The sequence below is a fragment of the Suricata suricatta genome, chromosome 6, assembly GCF_006229205.1.
Source record: "Suricata suricatta isolate VVHF042 chromosome 6, meerkat_22Aug2017_6uvM2_HiC, whole genome shotgun sequence".
Classification (NCBI taxonomy): domain Eukaryota; kingdom Metazoa; phylum Chordata; class Mammalia; order Carnivora; family Herpestidae; genus Suricata; species Suricata suricatta.
In genome coordinates this window covers 9,334,669-9,356,924 of record NC_043705.1, presented here as the reverse complement: position 1 = coordinate 9,356,924, position 22,256 = coordinate 9,334,669, and the positions used below count along the sequence as shown (strand labels likewise).

The following is a 22,256-nucleotide window of genomic DNA, read 5'->3' as shown; positions in this document are numbered from 1 at the left end:
GAGAGGCAGAGAGAGAATCCCAAATAGGCCCTGAGCTGTCAGCACACAGCCCGGTGTGGGGCTCAATCTCATGAACCTTGAGATCATGACCTGATCTGAAATTAAGAGTCAAATGCTTAACCGACTAAGCCACCCAGTGCCCCTTGTTGGTTCGTAAGCAGTAAAGAGACCTCATTCAAAGGCCAGGGGTTAGATACTAAGACCTAACAGCACATCCAGAGTCATCTATAATTACCTGTGGAGCATTTTCAGGTATTGCAGTCTCAGATAACAAGTCCATATTCTGAGGTTTGCAGAAAAACTCCACTCCACTCAGGTTCTTTAGGACTGAAGACTTAAGTGCATTATGGGACATTCAGCCAGGAAGCAAAGGAACGCTAAGGCACTCGAGAATGTCCTGGTGGGTGATCAAGAGTTGACCATACTTACCTTAGCCTTGTGATTCTTTCATTACATTCTTGTTCTTGCCTGGAAGAGTTAGGCCTCGTAGATTCATAAACTTCAGGAATGTTAAGGGATGATAGGGAAGTGTTTGTATAGATCACCATTTCTGAGCTGATGGCCTTGGACTCTGGTAAGAGAAAGAAGAGTAGGGTCATTGCCAAGGATCCACTGACCTCTGTGTTACCCAAGCAGTATCTTAACACTGAAAAATACTATAACGCACATCTGCTATTTCAGATTTTCATGTATACTCATTTATTTCATAACTCCTCTAAATCACCAATGGAACAGTTCAGTTTTTGAGTTTGCGTAACATCTGGTTGTTCATGTTTTTAAGCAACAAGTAATAAGAGCTTATACTTCTTGTCCCGTGGGAATATGTAAAGGGGCTTGTTTTGTTTTTTTTAAAGAGAGACTGTCTTCTAAATAAATACCAATCTCTTCATCTTCCTGCCGAGGATATTCGTGGTGATACAGTTCCTGGTGTTCACACACCCAGTCGGTCCCAGAGACCTGGTAGGAGCCAGGATCCCCAGGTCCCTGAGAAATGCGATGAGAAAGACTTCTGAGATTTACAATGCTAATTACCGGTGTTTACCTTTGAAAAGAAAAGGTATTGATGCCGATGCCTGAATTTCTCTACATAGAGATACATATACATGGCACAGGCTACATATAGATCGAAAGGCATATGGTCACTTTTTGAAAGAGGATAGCGTCTGGTTTTATAAAATTGTTCTTAAGTAAAAACCCATTTTTTGTACTTTCAATTTAGTAAGCTCTGTTTGAAGTGGTTCTCCCAGCTGTTTTGGACGTTATATTTGTTTCAGCCACTGTTGTTGGCTTAAATGGATTGCAAGTCAAGAAGGAAGTAGGGGTCGAGTTTTGGAGTCCTTTAAGATTTTCCGAGATTTTTTTCTTCCCAGTGGAACAATAACTAGATAAATAGATAGATGGGAGGACAGACAGTTCAACCAGGAAACAAAACCAGAAATAAACCTGCACAGGTTTACGAGAAGATGTATTGAGTCCCTTGATACATGTATGTCCTTTGGTGAGAAAATGGGTGTGGGGATGCCCAGTGCACTAGCCAGCATTGCTATTCAAAATAGATATGGGATCGAGGGAGGAAAACTTGTGACTAATCCCTGGGGTGTGACGGAGTTGGGAGGAGAGTCCAATCAAGAAGAAATTGTGATGTCTTACTGTCTAGGGATAATTGAGCTCAATTTAAGCCTGTTACTCTATTTTCATGAAAATGTTCCCGAAGTTGAAAAGAATAAATAGTAAGACAGTTTATGTGGATCTTAAGGAAAGTAGGTTTTGGCTGTTGGAATTAAATTTTAATTAAAGTTTAATTTGGAAATCCACTTATCCTGAAGTCTCTCTTGGTGAAAACATGGAAACTTGTAATACGGGTTAGAATTATTTTGGCTAACAATTATGGTTTCTGTATCCGTTAGACTATCAAACTCTTATATTCCAAAGGGTTTTACATTGACTCACTGACTCATCTAGTTAAATGAGAATGAGGTTTTAAAAGTAGAATAGAATCTCCTTGTAATCATAAATTGACACAGTGTTAAAGAGCAGATTTAACATTCTGTTCAGGAACATGAGATTGGATGGAAAGATAACCTTACAAGAAATTACCTCAGTTATTCATTTGGCCTCTTTGTTCACAAAAGAAACTAGAATTCAAAAGAAAAAAACATGTAGGCTTTTTAAAAATATTATGGTTATTTTAGTTGATTGATGTTTGCCGACTGCTCTTAAGTAGACTATATAAAATATTTAATAGTATTTTTGTGTTATTTTAGTTTTACTTTTCCGTGTTTGTTAATTCTTTCAAGTTGACATCTTTCACTGTATTTTTGCTGTCCACGTGTAAATTATACATTGCATGCCTTTCCAGGAGTCAGATATATTCTATATTAAAATTTTTTTTCTTTAGAGGAAATAAAAAAAAAAGAAGAGAAAGCATGAAAAAGTGAAATCTAAGAACTACTTTGGAAATGTTAGTGTATTTCTACTTATTCAGTAATGACAAATATAAAATAAGTAAATTTATATACCAGGAAAAAAGTTTTCACAACACAATAATATGTGAAGCAAGAAATGATGAGTATGGTTATTCATACTTTGTCTGAATGCCATTTGTTCAACATTTATTTATTTATCCATCTATGTATTTATTTATTTATTTATTTATTTATATTTTTATTTTAGAGAGAGAGCGAGAGCATGAGCAGGGGACGGGGGACAGGAACAGAGGGAGAAAGAGCAAGAATCCTAAATAGGCTCCACACTCAGCCCGGAGCCCAACTCGGGACTCCATCCCACAACCCTGGGATAATGACCTGCGCAGTAATCCGGAGTCAGACTCAACCAACTGAGCCACCCAGGCTCTTAATGTCAGTTCAGGTCATGATCTCACGATTCATGAGTTCAAGCCCTGCATCGGGGACAAGACGGAGCGTGTTTGGGATTGTCTTTCTCCCTCTCTCTGCCCCCTTCCCTGCTTGTACTCTCTTTCTCTCAAAATAAAAAAACTCTAAAAAAGTGGGTTTTTTTCCCTATATTTTCGTCTTGAAGTTTTATAGTTTTATGGAGGAAAAGATAGTCTTTCAACAAGGGGTGTTAGGACAGTTAAGTAGCTGTATGGTCTGTTCTTTCTTTCATGTAATTCCCTGATGGTACCTTTGTCTCAAATCAGTTTGTCATGAATGGAAGGGTTTATTTCTGGACTCTCTGTTGTGCTGCATTGATTTAAATGTCCTTCTTTAGACCAGTACCACCTTGTCTTGATTGCTGTAGCTTTATAGCAGGGTTTTGAAATTGGATTATATAATTCCTTCTACCTTCCTTTCTTTCTCAAAATTATTTTGCCTACTTTACATTCTTTGCCTAAAGATCAGCTTGGTAGCTTTCAGTGAATAGATGTTATGCTTTTGTTGCTAAATTTATTGCTAAGGATTTTATTTTCTTGGAAGTTCTTTTCTGTTTCACTCTTGAATTGTTGGTTGTACTTAGAGATACAATTTACATGGGCCTTGTTACCTGTGACTTCCTCAGTGCGTTTCTGAGTTCGAGTAGTTTTTGGAGGGGGTGAATTTCTCAGAGTTTTCTACATACAGGGCCTTGTTGTCTGAGAATACAAACACTTGACTTGTTTTCAAATGTGTTTGCTTTCCATTTTTCTCTCTTACTGTGTTTCACATTCCAAAACTACCTGTACATTGTTGAGTAAGAGTGGCGGCAGTGTCTCTATGTAGTTTGTTTGTGTTAATCTACCACTGTTGTCTCTGGCAATTTGTGTGGCCATGTCAGTCATGACCAGAACGTGAACTTAATTATCCCTGTTGATTTTAATAGTGCATATCAAAAAAAAAAAAAAAAACCCTCTAAACATTCAATAAAGTTTAAGTGAAGTTTTTAGATATTAAGTTATACCTCAGCTCTTCCATTTTCATGTTGATAGTTTATACTTTTTTTTTTTTTAACGGATAGCACATTTCTATTTTAGCCAACAGGCTCTCCTCAGCTTCTGTAAATTTGTGTGTATGTGCATTTAATAATACAGCTCAAGTCACTATTCATTCTTCATCACTGTCAGATTTCTAGGCGTTTGGTTGGAAAATAGTTTGGCATTGGACTTGGTGGTTATTGGAGAACTTAGAATTAAAAGGCAAGGCAAATATTTTTATTCTCAAAGGAAAATGTTTAGTCCTGCTGTGCTGTTGAACACTTTGTTCTCTTGTGAACGAACCCAGTTTTAGGTTTTCTGTAGTGACTAGCATTGTAACTATGAATTTATGCACTCAGAGTTTATTGACTGTTCCCAGGTAGAATCAGTGAACAGTAATGTCATGTTATTGTCCTTTGTGTGGGAGTGTTTTCTTTAAGAGGAACGGGGACTTTTGTTTCTCCCACTTTTCCAACACATCACCTCTATTATTATTTTAATATAGTTCCTTGAAGTTAGTGAGTTTTACAGCTGGACGGAGAACAAATGATTAGTACCACAATCTACTTAATTGATGAAAAAACGGAAGCACCACCAGGTAAAATACTTCACGTGGTTTAAACCTAGTGGGCAGTATCAGCACTAGTTCTTGAACCTTGCTTCCCCAGCTGTTCTGTTCTACCTGAGTCTATTCACTCCTCAGAGAACAGAGTGATGTGACTTTTAAGAAGCTTTCGTGTCCTGGGGCACCTGGTGGCTTGGTCAGTTGAGCGTGTGACTCTAGGTCTGGTCTCGGCTCAGGTCACAATCTCATGGTTTCATGAGTTTGAGTCCCTTGTTGGGGCCCTGTGCTGACATCACACTGCCTGCTTGAGATTCTCACTCTCCCTCTCTCTCTCTGCCCCTCCCCCATTCACACTGTCTTTGTCTCTTTCAAAAATAAATAAATAAACTTAAATATTTTTTAATGTTTTATTTTTGAGACAGAGAGAGACAGAGCATGAGAGGGTGAGGGGCAGAGACAGAGAGAGATGGAGACACAGAATCCGAAGCAGGCTCCAGGCTCTGAGCCATCAGCACAGAGCCTGACGCAGGGCTTGAACCCACCAACCATGAGATCATGACCTGACCTGAAGTTGGACGCTTCACCGACTGAGTCACCCAGACACCCCAAAACTTAAAGAAAAAAAAGAAGCTTTCATGTCTTTTTCTAGGAACCGTCCCACCTCAAAATTATAGTTTTCTTACTCTGTATATCTAGATTTGATTGGCACATACTGCGTCTTTTGTTTCTTGAGTTATCCGAGTATCCATAAGCTGCAAAATATATATTTTAAAAGTTTGCTTGGAATGAAACATCAGTAAGTATGTGGTTGTGGTTTTTTTCGAAAAACTGTAGAAGAAATTCATTCCAAGCTGGAACTAATTTTAATTTCATTTTAATTATAGAGCATGATTGTTTTATGCAAATTATCTTCTAAATGGAAATAGGTCTGGAGATGGGTAGATAATAACAAGAGTGAGCCTGGGCACGTTGTGTAATTCCCCACCTAGTGTTGTGTTGTCAGGTTGGGATATCAGAACGCCCCAGATAATGGCATGGATTCCTGGTGTCTCTCCCTCTTTCCTTCCCTCCCTCCCTCCCTCCTTTCTTTAAGTAGTCCTGTCCTAAACCATAGCTCTTTTTCTAAAAGGCCCGTTGAGTACACTGGGACTTGGATGTTTGTTTTGAAGAGTTTTATCATTTGGCGCACTATTACCCTAAGTTTACGCAAGGGAAAAACTTAGGACTCCGTCCTCAGTTCCTTTCTTGCATTCCCCTCATTCACCTCTTAGCCCATTGCTTCACTCTTCAAATTATATCTTGAATCCACTTTTCCTCTCTTATATCTATAGCCACCTGTTCCAAAGTATCATTGTTCTTTGACTTTCCCAATCCTCTTTCCTCTCTAGTCCATTGTTACATGGTTAAAAGTTGATCTTCCTAGAACGTTATTTGGATAACCTCACTCCCTGCCTAAAACACCTTCCAGTAACTCTCCCTTGTCCTAAGTATAACACCAGACTCTTCTCTGTGGCTTACGATACCTTTTCTTAACGTAAATAGACATCCTTAGAAAGGTATGCCAAGGGGGTGCCTTGGGTGGCTCAGTCGGTTAAGTGGCCAACATCGGCTCAGGTTATGATCTCGTGGTTCATAAGTTCGACCCCCACATCAGGCTCTGTACTGACAGTTCAGAGCCTGGAGCCTGCCTTGATTCTGTGTCTTACTCTCTTTCTGCCCTTCCCCTGCTCACACTATGTCTCTCTGTCTCTCAAAAAATGAATAAATGTTAAAAAAAAATTTTTTTTAAAGAGAAAGGTGTGCCAGAACACCATGTCCATCCCAGTTCATTGTTACTTTCCTTTTAACCTGTTATTACAGCTTTCTAAATTTCATGAGGTTAAGACATCCTAAACACACTGTCTGGTCCATAGTAAGCATTCACTTTTTACCAACCGCTTGGATGAAAGTTAGAGGGTTTTTTATGGACAAGGAATTCAGCTTAAGCTAGAGAGTCTGTAGGAGGGAGAAGAGGAATCTGTAAAATGTAATTGATTTTATCTAATCTTGCATTTTAAATGTGGCCATAAATTTATTTTGCCTCTATTAGATATAGCATTCAGTATGCAACATTAGACTGTAAATGTGTCTTAAAAAGTTAAGTGCCAGTGTTCCAGACTAGTTATCAACTGAAATTATGTCCTGCTTAAAGATTTATCATTTTTCAATGATCGTACATAAAATAGCACGACCGTTTTGTATTCAGTCTTCTCATTTGTGACATTTCCTGTCATGTAGGCTTACCATTTATTGCTTATTTTGAGGAATTTATGTAATCCATTTCCTATGGAGTGCATACGGAGAGTTCTATAATCCAAGTGGTAAACATTTTCCAGCTTTGACTTTTTAGAAGTGAAGTGGTGGTCAGGTCAGAAGCGGAGCACAGACAGTTGGGCATAATCACGTAGTTAGGTTGTGGGGAGGATTCAGGTTGTGGGACCCACATTCCCACTCGTGAACTGAGGACTGCTGAGTTCCTTAAGTTGGAAACTGGAGGTCAGCCTGACAACCTCAGCCGCCTTCATTTCTTTTTTTTTTTTAATATTTTTTTATTTATTTTTGAGAGACAGAGAGAGACCAGTGCGAGCAGGGGAGGATCAGAGAGAGAAGGAGACACAGAATCCGAAGCAGACTCCAGGCTCTGAGCTGTCAGCACAGAGCCTGACGCGGGGCTCGAACCCACAAACCGTGAGATCATGACCTGAGCCGAAGCCGGACGCTCAACCGACTGATCCACCCAGGCACCCCAGCCGACTTCCTTTCTTAGCCTCACTCCAAGCCACTTGAGTTGGAGGAAGTTCATCTTCTTATCCTGCCCTTATCCTGAGGAGCAGTGACTCCTCGGTATGGATGGAACACCTGGAGAATTCCAGCATATTGGAGAAACACTTTCAGTACCACACAGCCCTACTCAGAATACTTGAACTCTGCCTGGGTAGCCTCCGCAGGGAGCCTGGGGTCCTGCTTCATGGCCATGGCCCTGTCGCTTCTTCTCACCTTGGGTCCTGATCCTCTCAGGGTTCCATTCTGTGGACTCTCAGTCAGGCTGCCAAACAGAATATGCTTCTGGAGCACAGCTCTGGCCAAAGCATCCCTAAGCTCCTACCACCCCTTACCTTCCACGGAGCCTCGGACAAATTCTAAGCTCACTTCCCTTGTTAACCAAGCGAGGCTAAATCATAGCCCCTTCCTCCTAACATTTTTGCAAGGCTTCAGAGAGGTAAGGCATAATAAAGTGTTTTCCACGGCAGCTGGCAGTAGGCAGATATCATCAGTTGTGGTTTTTATCGTCGTGGTTAAGAAAAGTACCACCGTCCCCCACCAACGGCACCGTTCGAGAGCCTCTAAAGAGTAGGGCGTGTACTCCTACCCTGACCTCCACTCTCTGCAGAATGATTCCCTCTCCCTTAATGACGTCTGTCAGAATCGAGCATTCTCGGAGGCTCAAGGCACGCCACTCTGGGGGGGTCACATGCATGCACATTAATGGTCAAAGCCCCGTGACCTTGGTTCGTGTCCTACCTATCACCTCCCTGTAAAGGGTACCCCAGTTTATTCTGGTAGCCGTCAGGGCAGTTTCACTCCTGCACACAGGCTCCGCATAATCCCCTGCTCTTGTCAGGGATTCGCAGGAGGGTAGACCCTGTCACCACCTCTGTAGTGCATGCCCTGGGGGGCTCTTTCTCATTAAGATGCTGTCTGTTGATGTCTTTTGGAGCTTCCAAAATGGCATTGCGTTCACTTTAATAAATGCCGCTGTGCTTGGATTCTGTGTCTCACAGTGTCCTTCCCTGAAACCCACTTTTGTCTATCGGTCCAGCTCTAGCCCTTTTTCCCTGCACGTCCTCACCTCCTGCCAGGGGCTGCGAGGCTTCCGCTCCCGTGCGGGTCAGGCCGTATGCCCACTCGTGATATTCCTGGTCTCCCATGCCATCCCACCACAGACCTCCAGGACCCCTGGGTCCCAGCGTGAAACCAGCTGCAGTGAAATTCCATATTGATTGACCAAAATTGCAGTTATGGTTTGTTATACCCCCTCATATAGTATTAGGAATTTATCATATAGGCAAGTTGCTGATCTTGACGGTTTAAGACCTTAAACACTCATTGTCAGCCTTTGTCTAACTTTACTTTGATTTTGCACAAATTCACATTATTTCTGTGTTCAAGGCCCACGGTGTTGGGGAATGTGCCTCTTCTGCTTGCTCTGACTCTCATTCTTTGGCTTTTCTGCTTCACAAGGAGGCTACGGAGCACCCATTTCTGTCAGTATGATAGGTTCGCTCTTCTTGGCATCAGTCAGAGTTGGTGATTTAAAATGAATCCTGGAGGGGCGTCTAGGTGGCTCAGTCAGTTAAACGTCTGACTTTGGCTCAGGTCATGACCTCAGGGCTCGGGAGTTCAAGCCCCATGTTGGGCTCTGTGCTGACAGCTCAGAGCCCGAAGCCGGCTTCAGATTCTGTGTGTGTCTCACTCTGTTCCTCCCTGACCTGTACTCTGTCTGTCTTTGTCTTTCAAAAATAAATAAACATTAAAATTTTTTTTAAATGAATCCTGGGACATCTGGGTGGTGCGTTCAGTTAAACGTTGCTATTCTTGCTTTAGGCTCAGGTCATGGTTTCACAGTTTGTGAGTTCAAACCCCCCATCGGGCTCTGCACTGATGTTGCAGAGCCTGCTTGGAACTCTGTCTCTACTTCTCTCTGACCCTACCCCACTTGTGCTCTCTCTCTCTGAAAATAAATAAACTTAAAAAATAAGAATCCTTACTTACATACTAGATTCAGGCCACATACAGAAATTCTTTTCTCTTTCCTAGCCAGCTTCCTCCTTGATGGAACTTTGCATTTTCAATCCAACAAGGCTTGGGTTTCTCAGAGCAGACAGTATTATTCCCACCAGTAATTCTAATAGTTTTGTGGTAAATTGGTCACGATTACCCCTCCTCCGCCTTTTCCATCAGTTCCTTTGAGGACCTCTTCCACTTTGCTTTTTCTGTCTTTCACTGTATCTTTGAAAGGCTCCTTGATTTTACATCTCTAATGTGGTGCTACCTGCAGAGACTTTTTATTCCATTTGCACTTGCTGATTATTTAATCTAGAATAGTACTGTCCTTGAAATTCCGCATCTGTGTCCTGCCTCAGATGCCTCCCAATGCCAGTCCGCTGTTTCCTGCCAGGGAACAGGGAACACGGCCAAGTCCTAAGACCACCCACTTAGGTGATTTCATTCCTCTTATCTTCCTTTCCCAAGGTATTGGCTTCAGGGTTGTTGGGTTTTTGTTTTTTTTTTTTTCTTTTGGCTTGAGTTATTACAGGGCTTAGTTTTCTGACTTGATTGATGATACCAAGCATTCACAGCTTTTCAGTTTCTCTGTTTAGAAGCAAGGAATTTAAAAAAAGTCACTATCGATGCCTTTTTATCATGAAAAAGACAAGTAGAAGGAATTAGTCTCTCTCACCGGGGATGTCAGTGTGTGTAGACCAGTGGGAACCAGACAGCATGTCTAGGTAAAATCACTTATCACGGTGCAGCCACTTTTTCACTATGGTAATTTCAGCTGAACTAGTTCATGTTATAAATGTCAGCAAGGCAAGAGAGGGAATAAAATGTCATCAGAATAATGCTCATATGCTTATGTTTCAGTAGAGCTTAACATCTTTTATAGGAATCAAGGATTAGAAGGGTGGGTTGTTTTTCATTGTGGTGATAAATATGAATACAGTCACTGTCACCATGACTCCTAGGTGTTCATTTTGGCCCTGTTCCTGCTTTCCTTAAATTAGAAAAGAAACATCAATTTTGCCAGGGGAATTGGGTACAGATAGGAGTTTTTTCAGCTAAATAGATAATAGTCATTGTAGTGGCTTGCTTTAAAAATACACTTTCCATTCATCTTTATTTTTTTATTTTATTTTTTTAATAGTAAATATTCTGCTACTATGTATTAAATACTGCATGCTTTGTGCAAGCTAAGATGAAACCGCATCATAAATCAATAAGTATTTTGCATTTTCTTTCATTATCTACTCAAAGTCATGCCTACTGCACCTCTAAACATTTCATTAAATCCAATTATACAGCAAACACTCCCAAAATAAACTTAGACTGTATTTCAGTTTCACTTAACAGTATATAAAATGCTATGTTGTGAGAGGTGTCATGCTAAGCGAAATAAGTCAGGCAGAGAAGGACAGATACCATATGTTTGCACTCATAGGTCTAACAGGAAATTTTCAGAATGATCTAGCTTCAAGAAAAGCAGTTAGTAGTGCTTAAGAAAAATTGATTCAGTATCAAATTAATATCCATTCATCTTTGAAGAGTGGGTTAGGAGAAATAAAATACAGCATAGTTGAGCCCCCAAACCATCATTTTGATACTAACATCATTTATATTCTAGGCCAGAGTTTTAAAATTGGAAAAATAAAATACAATTTTTTTCATTATTGTTGATTTTGCATGACACAAACTAGATTTTAATTTTAATTTAAATCACTTTAGGTAAAGCAATTAACGTAAGGAAATAACACACATATCATGTTCATATATGGTCATTTCTTATTTTAAGTAAGAGAATTAGAGATTAAAAAGGTATAATAAAATAGGTTTGTCAGAGAACCATAAATAGGCTACAGGGGCTTTTTTCCTTCAAAATTTCAATTAAATCTGAAGCGATGATATAATCCTGCTCTGGCTTTAAATTAGTGTTTTCATGGCTGCATAAATTTGTCATGAATTGTAGGATTGTAAATGACAATTAAGCCTGGATTCTGATCCTTTTCCTTTCGAGCTTATTAAAATGGGACCTTTTGGGACCACCGCCCCTCTCCTTGTTAGTTTCATGTTCTAGTTTAACCCTGATTATAAACAGACTTAAACTACTTTGTAGTTCCCTTTAATCTTTCTGCACTGGCAACGAAAAATTTCTTCACCGTAAGTAAATAAGCATTGAAACATGGCCTTCTATTTGGAAGATTAATTTACTATGAGAATTGTATTTTTTTTATTTTGATTCCCAGCTTATGATAGGATTATGGTCAATTATTTTATCTCTCTCTCTCTCTCTCTCTTTTTTTAAGTTTTTTAAAATTTATTTTGAGGGGAAGAGAGAGAGGGAGAGGGAGAGAGAGGGAAAATGTACGAGCGTGCAAGGGAGGGGCAGAAAGGGAGGAGGAGAGAGAGAGAGAATCTCAAGCAGGGTCCGCTCTATCAGCACAGGGCCCGAACTCACGATCTGGTGAGATCATGACTGAGTCAAAATCCAGAGTCGGATGTTTCACTGGCTGAGCCCCCCAGGAACCCTGATTACTTTATTTCTTTATAAAATAGTGTAAAATAAATATCTGCCCTAGACATTGCAGTTCATATTACCATCACATTTGGTCATAAAGATGTCAGTACCTAGAGAACACTTAGGATTTATCTACTTTAAAAATAATTAGTTTTTATTTCCCATTTTACTGTTTTGTAATTCCCACTTATAGAATGAAAGATATAGGCAGTGAAAGATATAGGCAGTGAAATGTATATTTAAGACTGCTCATTTGTTTGGGGCCAGGTGCAGGGTAATAATGACTGAGTCTGGTATAGATATTTTGGGTTCAATCTCTAGGTGACAAGGTACTCTGGTGTGATAAAACTCACCACTTGAATGGGCTCTGATTGTCATTGTTGTTGATAGTCCTGGCAGGAGCAGCATTGATTGAATAAATGTAAAGATTGAATTTGCCTTCTTCTCGCACGGCGGTCACAGAAGCAGGGTGAAGTATAGAAGCTGACAGCACCACAGCATTAAATCTATTCAGCTGTTCTTCAGAGAACAGAAATGACAATGATTAGGGGTGCTGTTCGCTTCAGCAGGCAGCTACGGCGTGTCCTGGGGCCAGCACCGTGGTGGCTGCTAACAGATACAGAAAGGAGAAGGCAGGGTGGTTTTGCTCTAAAGAAGTTGATCATCTAACTGGGGAGACGGACCGTCCATACATGAAACAGCTGGAGAACGGAATCCAACAGTGCGCACTCTAGCGTAGCCTTGTGCAACAGAATACAGGCACAGGCGCTTGGCAAGTGAGAAGATATATTTGTAGCTTGTAAAATTCTGTGTGGTGCCCTGAAGTAACACGGCCCGGGTTATTTGAGACTTTTGATTACTTAAAAAGTCACTTAAAAAATGTTTATTTAAAATATGGTTTGGCTCAACCTAAACACCAATTAGATATATGATCACTTCATACATGAGACAGTCAATAAATTCAAGAATCTTTTACTCCTGTTTAATGGCTCCGTCCATTGAATATAAACTTTATTACGTTTTATCCAGGATTCTTCCTTTTCCTGGGATATCCTGAAGCTTTGTTTAGTTTTTCATTTCAGTAAGTAGGTCTTCATTGTATTCTAAATATAGTTTATTTTTCTACAGTCCAGGTATTCGCAAGGCTTTATTGGAAAGGGAGCTTCGAAGAGGACAATCATCTGCTCGGCTTTGTGTAAGGTCCTAGGCCATGTGGCCAGGCAGCCTCGCTACCTTCTGTTTTTATGTTCTTTTTCTCCATTGCTGGCCAAATGGTAATGGTTCAGGAGATTTTTGTTGTTGTTGTTGTTGTTGGAAGAACAACCAACATGAGGTCTACTCTCACCAAATTTTAAGTTCTAATACAAGATTGGTAACTGCAGACAGGCACAGTGCTGTAGAGCAGGTCTTTAGAACTTAATCACCTTGCACAACTAAAACTTGATGCATATTGTTCAGCAGCTTTCTCTCTGCTCCCATGTACCTGTTGTAGAGACCTCACCTAAGAGGAATCATGCAGCATCTGTTCTTCTGTGACTGGCTCATCTCACTCAGCATAATGTGTTCAGAGTTCATCCATGTCATTGTATTTGGGAGGATATCCTCTCCCTCCCCCCTCCCCTTTGGTAAGGCTGAAAAATATTCCAGTCCAGGCCACATATACCACATTTTCTTTATCCGTTCTTCTGTTAATGGGCATTTGAGGTTGCTCTGACATCTTGGCTTTTGTGAATACTGCTGCAGTGAACGTTAGTGCAAATACCTCTTCAAGATCCTGATTTCAGTTCTTCTGGGCAAATACCCAGAGTGCAATATGATATTTCTTTTCTTTTCTTTTTTTTTTTGAGGAACATCCATACTGTTTGCCATAGAAGTTGCATCATTTCACATTCCCACTACTGGGGTACAAGGGTTCCAGTTTTTCCACATCCTCACCAACACTTAATATCTGTTGGTTTTTTTGATGACAAAAATCTAGCCATCCTAGCAGGTGTAAGGTAGCATCTTACTGTGGTTTGGGTTTGCATTTCCCTGATGACTAGTGACAAGCACCTTTTCATGCCTGTGGGCCCTTTGTGTGTCTTCTCTGGATAACTTTTCAATTCCTTTGCCTATTTTAAAAAATGTTTAAGGGCGCCTGGGTGGCTCAGTCAGTTAAGCGTCCGACTTCGGCTCAGGCCGTCATCTCATGGTTCATGGGTTCCAGCCCTGCGTCGGGCTCTGTACTGACAGCTAGTTCAGAGCCTGGAGCCTGCTTCCGATTCTGTGTCTCCCTCTCTCTCTGCTTGCACTGTCTCTCTCTGCCTTTCAAATAAAAAATAAATAAATAACATTTAAAAATTAAAATAAATAAATAATGTTTAGTTTTTTACTGTTGAGCTGGAAATCTTCCTTTTATATATTTTGGATATTAATGCCTTATCACATAAATGATTTCGCAAATATTTTCTCCCATTTCATAAGCTGGTAGCTTGGAGTGGTTCATATCTAAAGTAAATGCTCTTAAAATGGTTTTGCCAACTCTTAGAGCCTCTCAGGAATTCTAAAATAAGGTCAAGCTGATGCCACAGGCTATTGGCGGTAGGTATTAGTGCCTTCATTTTGGCTGCATGTCATTGACATGAAATACAGTCATTAATCTAGTTAACAACTCACTAATTATTCACCTGCAGTTTTTGGTGGTAGAGCTTTTTAATATCAGCCAGTTTATTTTTGGCCATTATGTTAGGTAAGTGCCTAAACACCAGGATATTTGCAGACAAACACTGTCTGGAAAATACAAAGTCTTATATTTTAGTATTTTACATATTTTAGTATTTTGTTTTCTTCATAGTCATTATCTTAATCAGCGTATCTAAGTTTTCACTTCTGTGGGTGATATTTCCTGGCCATGAATAATACAAGAAATTCTCCAGTTCAACAGATTGAAATTTGAAGGTTTTGTTTTTGTTAACTAGCCCCCACCTCATACGTGTTTCAAGTGCAAATTGAGACAGTCTGGTTTGGGCCTTCTTCTGACTGGAGTGTGGAGGTGTTAGAAGCACTGAAATTACATCTAGGACGTTACGTGTTACAGAAGGTAGTGGCCACAGCTGCACTTTTCTGTATTCATGGTGTGGTATTTATCATAATTTAAAAATGTGACTTTTTTTTTTCTTTTTTCCCCTTAGTAGCCCTTTTTGGATGTCACTGGCACTTCAGGCAGTGGCCCTAATTTTTGTCCAGAGCATTATTTTATAAACATAAAAGAGGAGATTCAAGGAAACATTAAAAAAAACAAACATTTTCATTAGCATTTGAAAATTCAAGTGATTTTATAATTGCGGCACAGGACAAGTTCGTTCAGCCTAATCAGAACTTGATCTCTTTGTCCAAGTTTACCTCAAATATACTTCCTTTTTTAAATCTCCATTCTGTTTTCTCTTTGGCCTCCTGAGTTCTCCTTTCTCTTCCCATATTTCTTTCTATTTATCCACCTTTGCCCGTGTTACCTCTTCCATTTCCTCTCCCGTGGTTTTTTGCATTTTGCGTTTACCTGTAATCACTTCCTTTCTCTTAGTTAATGTGTCTCCTTCATGTGCAATTATGCCTTCCCCTTACTGAGTCCAGTAAAGGATGCCCCTTGACAGACCCTCTCTCCATCTCTTCTCTGCCTGGTTTCACCTGTGTTCGTTTTTATGTGACACAGTTGAAGGGTGGATGGAAGAGTTTGGATGGGGTGAAATAGAGGTTTATTTTTAAAAAATATTTGTTATAGGGGCACCTTGGTGGCTCAGTCAGTTAGCGTCTGACTTCTGGTCAGGTCATGATCCCACTGTGAGTTCAAGTCCCACATCGGGCTCTGTGCTGACAGCTCAGAACCTGCTTCGGATTCTGCCCCTCCCCTGCTCATTCCCTGTCTCTCTCTCAAAAACAAGAAATATTTAAAAAATTAAAAAAATAAAGTTAAAATATTTGTTGTCAACTTTAACAAATATTGTGACAGTTGTGTAGTTAACTACTACAAATAGGCAAATAACACGATGAGCCTTCAGTGGAAAGTTAGGTTAGTATAGCAGTTGTGGTTGAAAGCCATGATTTAAACAGTACAAATTCTGAGTGACATTGGAAGTGAGCTTTACTGTTCCCTTTCCTTTAATTAAAGAGACAGTAGTTCGGAACACTGATCTCTTCAGTGGAAGACATTTATTTTTCAGAAATCAACTTGTTGATGCAATATGTTGCTAGCGGGTTCCTTGAACTACTCTAAGTTTGAAGCAAAGCCAAGAACAGAAACTTGGACAGCCAAATGCCAGGGCTTCAAAGCAGTTTGGGGTCCTCCAAATGGTTAGTCCAAACAAGGGAAGGCATTAGACACATCCGTATTTGAAAGTGACACATATGATTACTGCTTTAAGTGTGACCCAGGGGTACTTCGTCAGAGCTTAAGTCTCCATCACAGTCTTGGTCCTGTGCTTTGTTGGGCCCATTTCCTGGGAATTTGTCCCATATAAGGGATATCAGGTGGGGTTTTCCACTGTCGCCAGTCGAAGTGGATTTTTACACCTTAAGTAGAATTGATACTGCTTGCTTCGCTATGAACTCCTGGAGAGCCTACACATTAAAAAATATTTTTTAAACAACTGTTAGATTAATGTTGAAATACACCACTAAACTGTTACAGCGTAGAGAGCCCTTGCTTATGAGGTTCTCCGCACAAAACCTTGAGGTTCGTTAAACAAAACTTCACGGGAATTTAGCCTGGTTTCTAACTGTTAACACATGTAACATTCAGGGAAACATTTTTAAATTGCACTAAACCAGTTCAAAGTGGTCAGGACAATCATCAAAGATGTGAACGTTTCGCAGTCTAGAGTCATTGAAAACTCCTGCCTTTTAGCCTATTAATCATGAAAATGTTCTGTCCTTAATTATGACATGCTTGAGAAAGTTTGAGCAGTTTTCTGTGCCACCAACGCTGTGGACAGTCAGGCTGACAATTTCCTGATAAATGCTTTATTATGGCGGTTACAAGCCATTTTGGAAATCGTATGGTAAGAAATGTCTTGCTTAGAAGCATCATTTCTTCCAGGAAATAGCCTTTCATATTGGCCTAAAAAAGTTCAAGGATGCAGCATCCTGTTGGCGCTCTGATGCGTTACTATTTTTAGACCTTGTTTGCATGCAACATGAGGCTTATTGATTTCCAAATAATATGACTTTGTTCAAAACAGGAGATTGTAACATGGTAGAACCAGATTGCCTTTAGGTTTATTAAATTTACTTGGATTATAACTAAGAAAATTGCTTTGAAACAGCAGTGATATTATATTCCGACCCGTTTGCTTTGCTGCCATTTACTCTTAACCAAAAAGCCTACTGTTAGTCCCGCTCTTCCCAGTAGGAACTGATAGTATTGGTACAAATTAGGAGATGGGAGATTTAACAACAGTGTTGACTTTGAAAGAAATGCAGTATGTATTTATTGCATTTTTAAAAAAATAAATGTAACCAACTGAATTTTGCTCAGTAATAATTTAGCCATTTAATAAAAAACTCATCAGAGATGATGATTACTTACTTATATGATTGAATGAAATGTTTTCTAAGAGGAATTCCACTTGCAAATCTTGCATACAAAATTTTTTTTTTTTTGCATCCCTCGATTTAGAATAAAGGCATGGTGTGGTATAGTTCTTTTTCAAAAGTTCTGGGTTTATGATAGAGATAAGGTAAATATAAATCATATAATTTCTGTAACTGGAACATTAAATCTGTTTTAATAATACTACTAATGAAAGAGGAAATGTGCCATTTGTTTGAAGTTTTTTTGTGTTTCTTTGGAGAAAGAGAGTATGCACATGGGAGGGGCAGAAAGAGAGAGAGAGAGAGAAAGAGAGAATCCCAAGGAGGCTCCATGCTGTCAGTGCAGAGCCCAAAGTGGGGCTCAATCCCATGAACTCTGAGATCATGACCTGAGATGAAATTAAGAATTGGATCCTTAACTGACTAAGTGACCCAGGTGTCTCAGGAAATGTGCGATTTTTTAAAAAACATTTATTTTATTTTTTAAGAGACAGCATGAGCAGGTGAGGGGCAGAGAGAGAGACACACACAGAATCTGAAGCAGGTTCCAGGCTCTGAGCACAGAGCTTGACGCGGGGCTTGAACTCACAAACCGTGGGATCATGACTTGAGCAGAAGTGGGACAGTTACCCAACTGAGCCACCCAGGCGCCCCTGGGAATGTGTGACTCCACCATACTTTTTACCCTGAGGAGACTTGCCCTTCACTCAAACTGAGAAGTCTCTATTTTAGCCTACAAAATCCTAGATGATATGGTCCGCTCAAGGTTTCATCTCTGATCTTATTTTCCATGCTTCTCTCTTCCTCACTCAGTTCCTTGCAGTCACATTAACCCTCTTACTGTTCCTCACACATGCCAGGGACTTTCTGCTTTACAGTCTATCACTGTTTAACCTACTGTATAGTATTTTTACTTTTTAATAACATAATGTGTGAAATAAGACACAGAAGGCCATTCAAAGATAATGGATGGGCACAAATAATGTATATGCACTACAGAGAGGAAATTAAGGGAATAATAAGGAAAAAATCACAAGACCTGAAGATAGCTATTAATTTTCAGATAGAAGTGCTAAACAAGTATCAAGCAGAATAAATGAATTAGCGTATTCCCATATAAATACATACTTCTGGACTTTCAGTCTGCCAAAGATAAAAAAGAAAATCCTAAGAGATTCCCAAGAAGGAAAAAAAAAATAGGTTACCAACAAAAGAACAGGAATCAAACCGTTAAACGCATCAACAACCCTAAATTCTAAGGCACAATGGAGAAAAGGTTATTGTGGCTCTATATGAAACTGGTTTTTGTTTTGTTTTGTTTTTGTAATATTTATTTTTGAGAGACACAGTGTGAGTGGGGGAAGAAAGAGAGAGAGAGAGAGAGGGAGACACAGAATCCAAAGCTCCTTGGGAGCTGTCAGCAAGGAGCCTAACATGGGGCTTGAACCCAGGAACCGCGAGCTCATGACCTGGGCCGAATTCAGACACTTAACCAACTGAGCCACCCAGACACCCTAATATACAAGACTGGTTTTGAGTCTAGAAATGTGTACGTGCAGCCATAATATCTATGAAATGTGAACGCATGTGAAGAGAATTCTGACATGCAAAACCTCTGATGGTACGTCTCCAATAAAATGACAAGAGATGAAGAGATGGAGCTGAGAGCCAGTGACTCTCGCCTCGGGAGTGTGATAGGAGAGTCGCACACCTGAGACGTGTATGTGACGGCCTCACAGCTGTCTGAGAAGACGGCCGATTCAAAATGGCACCGTACGTCTGACCAGTGCGGAGCAGTCCCACGATTAGCAGCCAAAGGGAATTACACTGTTTATAGTTCTGAATCCTGAAGGACCACAGAGACTCCTCAGAGGAATTAAGAAGTACTTACTCTCTCCATTTCATCTGTATTTTTAAATGATGAGCTTATTATTAGCCCACACTCCGCCCTCTTAATTGTGTCCGTGTTCTTTGTCGTGTTAACAAGAAAAAAAGCAAATGAGTAGATTCTGGCCCATTTCACATCTGGAAAAAATAAAGGGTGAAATATGTATAAAAAGCACAAATCTGAGATCATATCGCACAAGTGATGGACTTCTGTGTCCCCTTACAAGTAGTACCTTCAAGGTTGAAGTTCATGGGTAGGGGATAGACAGGGTGAGGGTTTGCTGGCAAGATGAAAAGTCTCCGAGCTCACACAGACTGCTGTGACTCGGACTCTTTTCTGGGTGGTTAGTAGAGCTGCTGCCTTTTCCCCTTCCCCCCAGCACCCCCCCCCACCCCCGCTCCTCATCAGCCCCTCCCTGTGCTCCGGCCAGCCCTTTATAAGGTATAAACTTCTATCCCTGCACAGAAGGGACCCTGAGACCCTTTTAAACTCTGCCCTCTTTAACCTTTGAGATGAAAGTATCCTACTGGGTGTGTTTTTAGAACTCATACTATTTTTTAGCCAGTTCATAACTCGATCTGTGTTTAAATTATTTACAGATGAGTACAGTTCCAGCCAGATTGCCCTATTTGAATGCACCGTTACTGGACACTTCAACAGTTTGTCCACTGAACGCTGATTTTTTTTTTTTTTACTTCATTTGAACCATGTTTGCATAAGCAGTCCATGTCATTCTCTATTCGCCCCTATTGCTCTATGAAAGGAACAGTTTTACCCATCTTCAAGGCCACATGCTTTAGATTATTGCTACCATGAGAATTCCTATGTGAAGTATTTCCCTCCTTTGATGCCCCTATTTTAATGATGATCGCAGAACTGAAATTGTTTTCTTTTCAGTGCTATCCATTCCTTTGTTTGTTTTTAGAACAGGCAGTCCTTCAAATGCATTAAGAGTGTCTGTTAGTAAGCAGAGCTGTCCAGATGACATTCTCTGTGTTTCCCTTTCCCCGGGAGTGATTCTTTGAGGGATTCACTGCGTTAGCCTGGCTCCTGCCTGCGCCATCCCTGGTTACTCCTGCCTCCACCGTCAGACTCGTCAGACTCGCTTCCTCAGAAGATTTTGATTCAGACCCATCTTCCCACCCACAGTGCCAGGGAAAGTGTGACCTCTCACCTCCTTCCTTCCAGTCAGTTAGGGATCCTGACCCTTCAGACTTGTTAATGTCACTCCATCGTCCTATTTTTGTGTTAATGCGAAACCTCTGTTTCCTAGTTGCCCAGGATTCTTTTAAGTTTTTTTTTTTTTTAATTTATGTATTTGAGAGAAACAGAGACAGTGTGAGTTGGGGAGGAGCAGAGAGAAAGGGAAGAGAGAGAGAATCCCAAGTAGGCTCCACACTGTCCGCGCTGCCGGATATGGGGCTTGAATTCGCAAAACCACTACATCATGACTTGAGCAGAAACCAAGAGCTGGCGGCTTAACAGACTGAGCCACTAGGCGCCCCACTGAGGATTCTTTTCGAACTCTAAAAACCCAAAATACTCTGAATTTTGGCTTTCTCTACAAATCCCTCTCCCTACAAATGGCTTTCCATCTGACGATAGCCAGAATCCTAACAGTGGCCTTATATAAATGTGTCCCACTGCTGCGTCCCTTCCCGAATCTAATAGTTTCCTTCTTGGTTACTGTGTCCCAGTCATAATGTCTCCTTGTTGTTTCTTGAAAAAAACTTTTTAATGTTTATTTTTGAAAAAGAGAGCCAGAGCATGGGCAGGATAGGGGCAGAGACAGAGAGGGAGACACAGGATCTGAAACAGCCGCGATGCAAGGCTCAAACTCGGGAAGGGTGAGATCATGGACTTAACCAACTGAGCCCCCCAGGCGCCCCTGCTTGTTGTTTCCTAAAGACACCATGTACACCTTCTCCTCAGAGACTTTAGTACTTGCTGGTTTCTTTGTCTTCGATGCTTGACTCACAGATGAGCTCACGGTGCATCCCTCCGCTTCTGTGTCAGGTCTTCCCTCAAGTGTCACCTTACCAGTGAGGCCTTCCCTGTCTACCTTAGGAAGATAGTAATTCATCACATTTTCAATTTTTTTGATGTTTGTTTACTTCTGGAGAGAGCATGTGCGGGGGCAGGGGTAGGGCAGAGAGAAGGGGACACAGATAATCCGGCAGAGCCCTGTGCGGCGCTCAAACTCATAAATTGTGAGACCATGAATAACTGAGTCGAAATCAAGCGTTGGACCCTTAGCTGACTGAACCGCCCAGGCACCTCCACCATATTTTTAGCATACCTCATACCCCATAGTGTCAGAGAAGCTATATGTTTTATTAGATAACCTGTATATTTTACTTATTTGGTTCTTGGCTGTTAGCCTCCTTGGAATTCATTGTTCACTAGAACAGGGAACTTTAGTTTTATAAACTTTTCTCGTCTGAGCACCTAGAATAGTGCCTGGTGCATCATAAATAAATATTTGTTGAATGAATGGATGAATATAATACATGCTATGATGCTGCATGTTTTATATGGGCATACATTTTGGCTAAAATTGACCCGTCTCTTCCAGTATGACCATGGAATTATAATCAGGTTACTTGGGCTTAAATAGGCCTCATGTTGGGGCGCCTGGGGGGCTCAGTTGGTTAAGCGCCTGACTTTGGCTCAGGTCATGATCTCACCATTCATGGGCTCAAGCCCCGCATTGGACTCTATGCTGACAGCTCAGAGCCTGGAGACTGCTTGGTATTCTGTGTCTCCTGCTCTCTCTCTCTGCCCCTCCCCTGCTTGTGCTCTTTCTCTCTCTGTCTCTCAAAAACAATAAATAAAAATGTTAAAAAAAAAAAGTCTTTTTAATTTAAAAAACATTTTTTATTTTTTATTTTATTTTTTTTTCCATAATATTTTATTGTCAAATTGTTTTCCATACAACACCCAGTGCTCTTCCCCTCAAGTGCCCACCACCATCACCACCACCTGTCTTCCCCCC

General features: G+C 40.6%; 1 protein-coding gene across 3 annotated transcripts in view; it reads left to right on the top strand.

Moving 5' to 3' along the window:
- Window positions 1-22,256, top strand: part of COMMD10 (COMM domain containing 10) — a 197,503-nt gene that overhangs the window by 128,498 nt on the left and 46,749 nt on the right. The window lies entirely within an intron of this gene.